The sequence below is a fragment of the Triticum aestivum genome, chromosome 5A (assembly GCF_018294505.1).
Source record: "Triticum aestivum cultivar Chinese Spring chromosome 5A, IWGSC CS RefSeq v2.1, whole genome shotgun sequence".
NCBI lineage: Eukaryota > Viridiplantae > Streptophyta > Magnoliopsida > Poales > Poaceae > Triticum > Triticum aestivum.
The window spans coordinates 663,994,268-664,007,493 of NC_057806.1; the positions used below are offsets into that span (position 1 = coordinate 663,994,268).

The window sequence follows — 13,226 nt, forward strand, 5'->3', positions numbered from 1 at the left end:
CTATGTTTTTTCTTGAGTACATCGCAGTGGGAACCGTGGAGAACTCTGAACTGAAGAAACAGAGGAGCAGACAGCAGCAGCTGAATGCTAGCTAGCGTGGCATTACCTGATGTGGCCTCGTCAAAATAGGATGCACTGTTGGGAACAAAAAATGGCGTCAGTGTACATTCAACTCCAGACAACAACATCTTCTGCTAACGACCGTCATCCATTGACCCCACATGCATCATCACATGATACCATGATTACCACCTCTTCTACCTCTGCCGAGCCTGATCAATTTCCAACAGCTTATGAAATTGCTAATGGAGCTCGAGCTACATGGAGTATATTATACACATGATTTGTTTTTGCACAGTTCACATCAAAACGTATTTTGTGATGAAATTTATGCACATGTAATATACATCTATAAGTATATGTGTATTTATTCTCAGATTTTTATGAAATTTAAGTAGTTGATTTTTTGAAAATTTCAGGCTCCATGGAGCCGGATAGCGAAAATCAACTCTCGGTATTATAGTGGGCAAATTGAGCACCCTATCTGCAAAAGGAATTCATCCGATCGGTGTACATGGCACTCACAGTCCCACACCACTTACTACTAAAATGGTGCCAGACTGCCAGTCACATTACCTTGAAGCCGATGGTTGCTTGCTATGAAATATTCCAATGTTTGTCTGATTGCACACTTAGAGCAGCTCCAACCGTTCAGCCCCCCAGGGCGCAGAAAAAGAGCGGCCTGGGAGCGAATCGGCGTTAGGTTGGCCCCTGGGGGTGACCTAGCTCCCAGCCACACCCCCAGGCGCCGTCCCCCAGCCGCGGCAAATTCAAACATAGATCATTCCCGCTCACAAAATAGACGCCACAAATCCGTCGATCACGCGGCCACAAGTTTGGCGTACAACAAACAGAAAGGACGCGCGTGCGCATCAGACGGCGAGGTCAGCCTCCGGCGTCAGCGGCGTCAGCGTGCGCGGGCTTGGCGGGGTCTCTGCGCTGGACGGCGTCGGCGTGGCTTCTGTGCTGCGGGTGTTCTCGGCGGCCTCATCATCAGTCGGGCTTGGCGTCGGCGTCGGCGTGGGCGGCGTCGTCGATGGAAGCTGGTTCAGGATGAGGCCCCGCTCCGTCAAGTACCACGCCTTGACCGCCTCGTCGGTGCTCTGGAGTATGTCCGCCCCGCCCAGCAGGAAAGCCAGGTCGGTGTTTCTCTTCTTCATGGTGACGTTGGTCCGGAGTAGGTCGAGCTTGATGGCGCTGCTTGACATCAACGCCGACCACCGCGCCTCAGTCTTCTCTTCACGAAGGACAGCCCGGGCTTGCGCGTCGGCGAGGCAGTGCTCGATGGCTCCTGCACTCGAGAGCGTGGCCGCGTTGGCGTGTTTCCCCTTCTTGGCACCTTTGTTGCACCCCGGCCGCCCTTCTGATGCGTCCACAGTCGGCGCGTCCGGCTTACAGGTCTCCTTGGCCTTGTCGAGGGTGCGCCGGACTTCCGCCCACTTCTCGCACATGTCTATGCGCTTGTAGACGTAGAGGTACTTGAATTCGGCGTCGTTGTTGCCCTGCCGATACAAGGCGAACATGCGCAGCAAATGCGCGGAGGAACAAACAGTTGGCGGGCGCACACGGCGAGGAGAGGCGGAAGACCGGCGTGGCATACCTGATCCTCAACGCTGGCGCCGCTCTCCGGGCGAGCCGCGACCTCCTCGGCGATCCCATGCCATTTGTTGCACGCCCCCTGGATACGCCCCCAATGGTTTGCCATCGCCTTCGACCCGCGCTGCATGTAGACGCCTTTGAAGTAGGGGTCGATGAGCTGGCGCTCGTCGAACTCGGTCTTGATGCGCTCCCAGTACGTCTCGATGCTCTGGTTTGTGCCGGTGGTCGGGTCGAGGCAGACGACTTTCCATGCTTCAGCGAGGCATTCCTCCTCCTTGGACGCCCACTTGATGCGCGGCTCGCCGGACCTGGCCGCGCGCTTCTTCTTCTTGCTCCTCCTCGCCGGAACAGTCGCTGGCTCCTCCTCCTCCTCCTCCTCGTCCTCCTCCTCCTGCTCCTCCTGCTCCTCCTCGCCGTAGACGTAGCCGAGCTCGTCTTCCATGCCGCTGCTCAGATCCACGGTGTCGTCCGGGGTGGCGAACCCGGGAGACGCGGCGGTCGCGGCCGAGCCTATCGCGATGATGTCATCCATGTCGGTCTCGGTCTCGTAGGTGTCGCCGAGGTGCGAGAAGGGCCGCGCGCCACGGCGGAGAGGGGGCGTCGGGGAGGACGCGTAGGCGGGCGGCGAGTAGTTGTATGGAGGGTACTGCACGCCGGTGAAGGCGGGCGTGGGCGTCCGCTGGGCCGGGTGTCCATGGGGAAGGTGACGTTGGGGTTGAACCCACCGTGCGCATCCTCGTCGGCGTAGCCCGGTGAGGGCGTTCATCCCCATGGTTGCGGCGACGGAGAACCAACGCCTTGCTGGCCCCAGGGCGCGTACTGGGCGTGGTTGCCGGGTGGGTTCCTCATCCCCGTGCGAGTCGCGTCGGCCTCGGCTTGGTCCGCCGAAGCCGCCGCCGCCGCCCGCGCCGCGTTGTCATGGGCCTTCTTGGCGATCGCCCGGTTCCGCTGGTCGGCGATGACCGCCTCTCGTCGCTGAACTTCCACCCTCCACTCGACGTTCGTCATGCTCGGTGGCTTGGATGGCGGTGCCCTCGGCTTCCTCTGCTTCGGCTGGGCGACGGGGGCGGTCGCGGTTGCCGCGACGCGGGGGGCAACGTACTTCTTCGGTGGCATGGCGGCGGAGGCGGGTGGGAGATTGGCGGGAGGAATGAAGAGAATGGGAGAGAAGTGGGGGAAAAGCGGGATGAAACGGCGGGAAGAGACGCTCGACTCGCCGAAAGGGCGGACCCACGCGACCTTTTTCTTATGCCGGCGCCCCCAGGCGCCCGCAGGGCGCCGGGTTCGGTCTGGATCCGCCGGCACCAGTTTCAACCCGAGCCGGCGAAAAACAAGTTGGTGCACTAGCAGGAAACCCGCTGGAGATGCCCAAATTCGAACATTCCCTACGGGGCAAAAACCTGCTAGCATTGGATAAAAGCTCAAGGTCACTACTTATTACAGGTGAAAACATCAAACATATCAAATCCCAGGAAATAACCAGCACTACGCCCCCGTGAGCAGCAACGGACCACCACCACCACCACCCAGCTTCGCACGACCATCGCCAGGAGATCTGACTACGTCACCACGACCCTTTCAAGCAACAATGGCAACACTTTGCGCGCGATGCCAAATCCAAAATTGCACACCTCGGTGATAGTTGTAGCTCGAAATGAATCGACAACGCTATGCAAAGGGACACTACCACTGAAGGAAAAAAAGACAAGGTATTTGAAGGATGAGTAATCAACCGGTGAGCTAATAAAGCGAAATGGTAGAGAAATAACATTATACTGTAGTAATCAACTGACTTAGCTGTGTCATGCTTCAACCTAAACTGCCAGTGTATGTACTTACATGAACTATAAGTTGATGTATACGGAATGTAAAACAGTATTACTTTGAAATTTTTCAAAGCAATTAGTAGTTAACCATAAGGTAATTAACTAGAGCTCTTTTAAAAAAAAATTAGAGTTCGATCAAATTAAGTAGTAGTTCAAAAAATTCGATGTCCAGTAGTAGTTTGAGTTACCTTATTCAGCGTGGGCTTGTTGGGATTCATGTCGAGAGCTTTACGAAGCGTAGCCTCCGCAGCCTCCATCTCCCCCATCCGATCCTTAGAAAAACTCAACATGATAGTTATCTGTTGAAGCGAAGAGAGGTTCTCCAAGCCCAAATCGAAATACCCAGACTGATGCAAGGTATCCGGCGTTCCGAGATGCAGCTCGAGAATCTGGAGCTTCTGCATGGCTCCCGGTGCAAAAACCACCTCCGCGTGTTGAACGTACCTCAACTCTGTTAGACACCTGAACGGATAGCCGGTAGCACCGATGACTGGCCATGCTTGTCTCTGTCGTGGTGTGTGTCTGCACACATCCATGTTGAGATGACGGAGGGATGGTAAGCAACCAAGGACATGAAGGTCCTCCTCGCCCAGTGTGTTCAACACGATTACAATGTATGAAAGACAGGAGAGTGAGGACATCCATCTTGGAACCGAAGAAGCCCTGCAATACGGTGCAATGAAGCGACGAAGCTGTTGAGGTCCTGGTAGCAATAAATTTCCACATTCAGGATCCTCGGTGATACGACAACCATTTACTTTTAAGCTTTGGAGATTGATGAGGCCAGATAGACAGCGACGGAAGGGCTCCTCAAAACTCTTGTTCCATTCAATGACTTTCATATCAAGGCACCTTAGCTCGGTCAGCCCAGACAGATCAATCAGGACAGATGGAGACATGACAATCACCGATTTCAACTCTTGTAGAGATTTCAGATTCTTAGAGCCATATGGTACTCTTATCCAACTATTAACACGCAGGTACACCAGATGACACAACTGTTCAAAAGTTGATGGCAACTCCTCTATTTCAGTCTCGCCTATGTCCAATACCTGCAAAAGTTGAAGATTTGCAATCTCTCTTGGGATCTCGGTGATATAGGTTCCATATAGCCACAAGTACCTCAGGTGAAACATACTGCATATAAGCATAGAGTGGTGATCATCCACCTGCTTACAGTTGGTTAAATCCAATGCACTTAAGAGTGGAAAGCTTGAAAGTGGTGGCAACAAAGAAAATGATTTTTTGAACACTGTAAGTGACCTCACATGGGACATATTCATTGTAGAGAGCACCTTGGCATCTTCTTGCTTGCTGGTATGGAGGGATAGTCGGCGGACCTTTACTGGCAAAGACTCATACTGATGACCACCTAATGTTGTCATAAAATTCTCTTCTTGTGACAAACAAGTGATGAGATCAAGAACCATGTCATGTACACGACAATGACTTGCCTTCTTTTTTGAAAAACCAAAACCACCATACCATTTACTATTCATTGTCTGGATCAAGCTTTTGTTAATAAGTTCATCGAAATATTGCTCTCCTACTTCATACAAGCTCTCCCCTTGTTTTGGCTGAATAAAACCTTCACCCACCCACTTCCATATTAAATATTTTCTCTTGAATATGCAATCCTCTGGATACAAACTTAGATATAATAAGCAAATCTTGAGAGGAGCAGGCAGATCATAGTAGCTAACATATAATATCCTTCTCATGCCATTCACATCTGGATTATTTTCCAGCCCGGTGCCCATTGACTGGTACACTTTGGACCAGTGTGCACTATCACGTCTTTCTGCCAACAAGCTGGATATCGTAATGATAGCTAATGGTACTCCACCACATTTCATTAAAATTTTCTCTGATACTTCGATCAACTGTTTATGAGGGCTTTCATATTCCTTTCCAAATATTATTTGGTAGAATAATATTTTTGAGTCCGTAATAGAAAGAGGTTTCATCTCATAAACATCACCATCTTCTTTGGCAACATCTAGAATGCGGGTTGTGGTGATTACTCTACTTCCACACTCATTCTCAATCAAAGCACATCTAATATTTTTCCAGGCTGATTTATCCCATATGTCGTCTATAACAATGATGTACCTATGAGAAAATACCAAATGATCATATATATTAGTGGTTGTATTTTTATATGTTCTCGTTATTTGAACACCATTGAGATATTTTAAGCAAAACATGTTAATACAAAAGGGTGCAATTAGGACTTTAGTGACGGTACCACCTATATGAATCAAAAATTTGTTCACAGATGGCTTTCACCACAGAAGAGAAAAATATCAATGTACTATGGACATGGAGTGTATTCTTTTTTATTCGTGCGGTTTAGAAGTGTCAGGCTAGCAAGGCACACAATAAGAGCCTTGTTCCAAGTGACTAATTTTACCCTGTAATTTTGTTGCTGACGTGCTATAGATAACCCATTTTAAACTTTAATTTAGTCTTTTACAATCTAAGTAGCTCATTCTCCTACATTTACCTATTGAACCGTTTTTTTCATCTTGACACATCTAAGATCCACTTGGTAAAATTTAATAACACATCATGACATACCAGAATAAAATCAATGAATTATGTTAAGTGTTGAGAAACAGAAGCACATGTATTCAATTCTAGCCTAGACTTGAGCGAGACTTGTCCCTAAAATTCGAAAATACATGACAATATTATAAATTATGCCTACATTGTTTCAATTTTGAAGATTTCACAGTATTTAGGGAATTTAAATTTTCTCTTTCTGAAAGCATTCATTAAATACAATGTTGAAATTCAAACAGTTAGGTTACTTCTATATTACAATTCTACAAGAACTAGTGTACAAAGATTACTTGCTTTGGAGTTATGGATATGATATTATATTAAAAAAAAGATGATCACAGGGGCAGGAAATGGATGAACTAGAAAAGAATTATCTAAAAGTGTTTAAAAGAACAATATAATACAATTGTTAAATCAATACTAATGGTTTTAGCAAAAATAAGAAGTACATAGTTATGTAAATTATGTTCTCACAATGTTTGTTACAGTTAGCCTAGCACACACAAAGGTTCAAAATAGACGTTAGTAGGCTCATATCGGTTTGGCCTGAAAGACTAATACGAATAATATTGCGGCCAATGATACAAACGACCATGATTACATATAGGCCATTAGTCTTAACTACCCGTGCTGTTTATTTGATTTCTTAAACATCTAGCCTTACGAGGAACATGCTCACAATTAGTTGTAAGTAACCGAGGAAATGTTGGTTAGGATACTAGCTTACGTTTTAACCACAAACATCAATTTAAGGAGGTAATTAGAACTCACGAAGAACATATAAAAAATCCAAGGAGCATGATAAACACATACCTCTTGTTCCGAAGGTATTCTCTGATTTCAGTAATGAGTTCTGCTTCTCCCCAGTTTGACTTGTTGATATTATGATACCAGTTCTTGTCAAGTTGATGGAGTAAGCTCTTCAAGATCTTCTCAATATTAGGAGTAAAAGACACCGAGACAAAAGCTCCACAATCAAAACCCCCTTTAAGCTTCTGATACACCGCATTTGCAAGAGTTGTCTTGCCCAATCCTCCGAAACTGACGACGGAGACCATCTTGAGTTGCTTGGCCGACGCCTCATCGCCCTTTCTCAACATCTCCACCAGCTCATTGCTCTTCTCTTCGGTGCCAATGAGCTCAGTAGCCTTTTTGTATAAGGCTAATTGGCGAAGGCTATCGGTGGTTGTGGTGGTTGGCCTAGCAGGAACTGTGTCGACCTTGTATGTCTCACGCCGTTTACTGACCTCCTTGACGCGGCTCTTGATGTCCCTGACATCGGTGAGTATCGTGTGGCGGATCTTGGCTTTCGTCAAGAGGTTGAGGCTCCTATCGATGAAGCCCATGAAGGTGTGCAATTTATCTAGCCCGTCGGTGCGTATACGCACCATGAACTTGTCGACGCTGTCCTCGAGATCGTGCGACAGGTCCCGCACCTCCTTGGCCCAGAGCTTGACCTGGACATCCGGCGGCTGGTCTATTGGCGCCTGCGAGACCTTGACGAGGGCCGTCTGCATGCTCCCCATCTCGACTTTGAGGAACATGATCTCGCCCCTGGCTGCCCGGTGGAGGCTGTACTCCGGCGAGAGCAGGCTGGCCAGCTTGGGCAGGAGGGTGGCCGTCATGACGAGCTGCGCCATGCTCGCTAGGTCGCGGTAGCTCTAGGTGGTGGTTGCTGATGTTTGGAGAAGTAGCAATGGATGTGATGAGCAGCACGTTGGCCTCACCTTTTATAGAGGGCACGTACATCAGGTAACGCAAGCTCGTGGTATATGAATAACTGCATCCGTGATCAAGTGGGTATACCTAATGCCCACTCGCCAACTTGCCCTCGTGGTGGTAGTATCAAGTGGAGTGGGTCGAAACCTGCCTCGATACATCATGTTATTCGGCACCTAAATTGAATAAGCTAGCGTACATCATATTAGTAGTACTAGACCGTACTCGCTACTAGTACTAACTAAATCAAAACCTCAGGATATGACGCATATGTACGACGAGCCAAGGCGCGAAACAAGGCGGAAACCACTCACGGCAAGCATGCATCGACGACGACAAGATCAAAGGACCGGCGACGACCCGTGGACTCGAGCATTAATCCGCATAATTTTGGGTGTTGTAACCACTTGTCAATAACAATGCACAAGAGGAAGCCGCCTCGTCCCTCAAAGCTGAATAATAGTACTCGTATGTAATTGTGTTCCTCGCATCCCGCAAAACAACCTCCCCTTCCCATAGACACACACGGTATATAGCACTTCGGTCGTCATCCATTCTCCATGGTATGGAAGTAGGCAATGTTAGCACTTCTCGCGAGTTCGCTACCACCAAAATACATACTCGCCCTTGTAGGAGCTTAGCGTTGAAGCCACTCCTCAGCGGTAAGACAGACGCCACATCCACTATCTAGATCTGCCTAGGATAACCCCCCTCACGTTGCGAAAGCTCGGCCTCGATATTGGCACCCCGGCACAACACCTCTTGTACTGATGCAGTGGCTGCTTTATTTATAAAGTGAGATAAAGCATATTTCAAGAGATAATTGTGTTCCTCAAAAACGATGTTTTGACTTCCCATTTTATCACTATAGGGCTAGGTAGTAAGAGAAAGAAAATAAGATGACCTCTTTACACCAAAATGATGGTTTAGTGCAGGGGATGCTGCTACTATTTTTCTTAAATGACATTGACTCATAATGTCACCCCAAGATAATGCAAACATAATAGGCACACACTAGCCCCCTTAATATTCAGTTCCGACGAACGCTAGCGGGCAATCGTTGGGAAGAATGGCTCCATCTAGTTAGGAGACTGATGGAAGTCCAGCTTTCACAACAACCCGATGAATTACGATGGAAACTGACTAAGTCTGGAGTATTTACGGTTAAATCAATGTATATTGATGTTATTAATTCAAACTCCATTCCTACGTCCAAGCATGTTTGGGATGTCAAAATTCCTTTGAAAATAAAAGTGTTTATGTGGTTTGTCCATAAACAAGTTATTTTAACTAAGGACAATCTCATAAAGCGTAATTGGACAGGACCTACTAGGTGTAGTTTCTGTCATCGGAATGAGACTATCAAACATCTCTTTTTTGATTGCCCGTTAGCCAAGGTACTTTGGCAGACGGTCCACATTGCTTTTAGTATCAATCCACCGAATTCTGTTTATGCGTTATTTGGGACATGGCTTAATGGGATTGAGCCTAACTTAGCGAGACATATTCGGGTTGGAGTTTGTGCTTTGCTGTGGACTATCTGGACTTGCAGAAATGATTTGGTTTTTAACAGAATATCATGTATACATTTTTTGCAGGTCATATTCCGTACTAGGGCACTGATCCGTTCGTGGTCGCTACTCGCCCAGACGGAGGCCAGGGAGCATTTGGTTACTGGGTCTTTCCGCTGGGAGATGGTAGCTCGGGATATATTCAACCGGTTTGGATGGCGGTCATGTAATAGGATAGGCATTTAGATTTCCTATCTATTTTTTTAGCCAGCCGGTTGTGGCGTCTTTCCTCGGCTTGTTGGTGTTTCTAGCCCCTATTGGCTCTGTGTGAGCTGTCTGTGCTTTTTTATTATTTGTGGAGACCTTTGAAACCATGTTGACACTACTTTATTTGGTTAATAAGATGGCTGTATGCATCTTTCTGATGCAGAGGCCGGGGAATCACCCCTTTTCTAAAAAAAATTAGAAAAAATAGGCACACACTTGATCTCTGTATAATTAAAATGCACACAACCATCAGAGACGCACACATACACAACAATATGCATCAAGAATTAGTAAAGTCACGGAAGACACAAAACTATGCTAAGACGTCGGTTGGGGAGGGCCAACCCGCAGAATCACGCCGTCCATGTGGAGTAAAAACATTCCTGGCAACTTGCTTCAATCACAAGTTCACCACCATAAATAGTTGGCGGTGTTTCTGTTGGAATCATTGGGCCCAAGCCTATGCTTGTCTCTTGCACTAATTTCAATAAAATATGAGGTTCATAAGCGAAAAGTTATGAAGACCACTTGCCCATGCAAATCATGTGATAACAAGATAATGATGTAAGTATTAAATGGTTTCTTTACAACACCATAGGATTTACTTTAACTCGCAAACATGGTCAAATCATTCACGATAATTGATAGATGAGAAGGATCCCCTTTGTTACTTATGACACCCAGTCCGAAATCAAATTAAGCATAAGGGCATCTCCAATGCTGACCTCCAAATCGGACACTGCATCTGTCTGCAGACAGGTGAGGACCAGTCCACGAACACTGATACGGGAGCCGGTCATCCAATCTTGTACCTCAAATATCCGCTTCTATTAAACCTAATCCATGCTCGGCTAAATAACCTTCTGCCAAATATCTTTCGCCAAACATGTGAAAATAACCATGTGATTCTCTTAAAAAATAACAACGATAATCAGTAGCCTTTTGTCTGGTGGAAGAATACTAATCCATGTGCTAGCACAGCTTCCGTCAAGTACTTCAACATTTGAACTAGCTTCCACCAAATGAAGCAAGTAGGTTCCGCCAAATGAAGCACGAACTAGTAGCTTGCTTAAGCATTTTAACTAGCTTCCGCCAAATGAAGCAAGTAGCTTCCACCAAATGAACTAGTAGCCAGCCTGGTTGCTTCCGCCAAATGAGCATTTCAAGAAAAAAAGGAAGGATTTTTTTGAAACAAAATGATTAGTGGCTTCCGCCAAATGCCAACCATGCTAATCCCTCCATCAAACCGCATCAGCAGCCTTCCGCCATCTGACCGAGAGGAGAGGGGTACATGGTGGATTTTTATTCGTCATGTGGATCAGTGGATGTCCTGACTCCCGCAAAGCCCCCCTGGTTTACTTCCGGTTTGCAGGAAACGGACATCCTAACGCATCGACGAACCGATGGGGTATCATGTTGGATGTAAGACTATGTTCAGACAAGTCAGTTCAGATGAATGCGGATGGTTTGAAAGTCTACTTTAGAGATGCGGTAAGGTAGCTACCATCCAGTGTGTTGAGATTACCTATCCGCACGGTCGATTAGCTCAATAAACACTACTAGGAAAATGCCTACTAATGGCGCACCGGTTTTGCCTACTAATGGCGCATCACCGGTGCGCCATTAGTAGCACGCCACTAGTAATTTTTACTAATGGCGCACCACTGATGCGCCATTAGTATCTGGTATACTAATGGCGCACCATCCAGTGCGCCATTAGTATATAACACCATGCGCCATTAGTGTGCCTCCCAGGGACCATATTTAACCATGTGCTTTGGCACACTAATGGCGCACTGCGGATGGATGCGCCATTAGTATACTTGACATACTAATGGCGCACTCTGTAGTGATGCGCCATTAGTATGAATATTAGGTTTTATTTTTTTTACTTTTCTAATTTTTGCACATGTTACAAAATATATTATTTGACAGAATATAGACAGTAGCACACAGCAACAGCAGATTCATCGAATACAATAGAAGATTAGTCTCCGAATACAATTCATCATATTAGTCTCCGAATTCAAAAGACCGAACAAAGATAAAACATTACAAGTCTCGAGACCGCGAGTATTGAGTTTGTCAGAAGTAATACTAATCCTAACAAGTCCTACTAATCATCATCATACAACTTCTACTCGTTATTCATAACAAGTCATACGATCATCATCTTGATAGTCTTCGAACCAACCCTACTTAATTGTTCTTAGCACATGATCATCAGTATTAGGCAGGACCTAAATACCCTATTTAAGCTAAAATAGCATAAAACAATATAGACCCTGACTCTCCATTATGGAGAATGGAGATCATCCTGTCTCCAATTCTTGCGCTTCGCTTCCTTTTGCTTCCAAGAAGCTCCTTACGACTGTCCATACATTTTTTCCATCCTTTGATTTTCATGTCTCCACTTCTTTTAGAAATCTCGTATGGACAGTTGAGATTCGTAGGACGACCTGGCTGTATGTTCAAAACATTAACACTACCTTTCAGATACATCATATGAGGCACACAATTCTCTGGGATTATCTGTTGAAAAACATAGTAATAACTTCATAGTTAGCAATGATGTACTAGTTTTAGAAGTATGCAAAAGATGCACGGATGTCGTAATAGTAAAAATCTTACCAGGGTATCTCCATGGTAGTTACCGTAGTTGAACACATGCACTAGTGGCACGTATTTACCATAATGTTGAGGAGTTTGATTGTAGATATTGTAATTCTCAATGTCAGTACAAAATCCGACCAAATGATTTTTCTCCTTGTAAGTTGTTAATTCGGAGCCATCGGTGTAGTGGGTTTTGTCTACCATCTCCCGCACATTCTTTGAACAATAAAAATAAGCTGTCAATGGAAATAAGCTGTCAACTATTTTGAAATAAACAATATAAATTAGCTAATAACTATGTTTGAGAAACTCACATAGCGGTAGAACTGGAGGCGTATCAACAAGGACCCAAATGTCCATATTGTCTTGGTTGATGTCAGGATTACCAAGATCCATGGTGATAAGCATACCCTCATCAAAACCATACATCTTGCAAAATGCTTCCCAATTTTTGCAACCAAAATGGGTTACGCTCTCAGAATTATATAGATTTACTTCAAAGTCCACATCGTGATGAGTCCTTAGGTGAATTTTCTTTGTTTCAGAAATTTCATGGTCTTCAAAATCCATCCTCTCCAAGACATAGCGTCTTGCATGGCATGGGATAAGCTATACTCGAATTGTAAAAGATGAAAATTACACGTTGAAATAGTTGAAGTCATGCTTAATTATGAAAATAACACTTGTCGTCGTTGTGTACCGTTTCAACTTCGAAGGTCTCCTCGAGCTTAATGCTGAAGCGCCGATCATCGTCCAGGTGAGGCATGTTGCACAGACCTCGATCGTCGTGGCACCAGTCACACTCCGCCGGGAGACTTTGGTCATCCCTTTAGTCGTCCGATGATGATGACGACATATCCTACGTTCATAATTCAAAACTACATCATTTAGGGTTTGTCGACACCGAGGCATCCTAAAAGCTAAGCTTTTATCATTTAGGGTTTGTCGACGCTGAGGCACCCTAAAAGCCTAAGCTTTCATCATTTAGGTTCTTATCGACACCGAGGCACCCTAAAAGCCAAGGTTTTATCATTTAGGGTTTGTCAACATCGAGGCACCCTAAAAG

General features: G+C 45.9%; 1 pseudogene; it reads right to left on the reverse strand.

Annotated features, from left to right (window-relative positions):
• Positions 1-932: 932 nt before the first annotated feature.
• LOC123101755 (disease resistance protein PIK6-NP-like) lies at positions 933-7,716 on the reverse strand (annotated as a pseudogene).
• Positions 7,717-13,226: the final 5,510 nt, after the last annotated feature.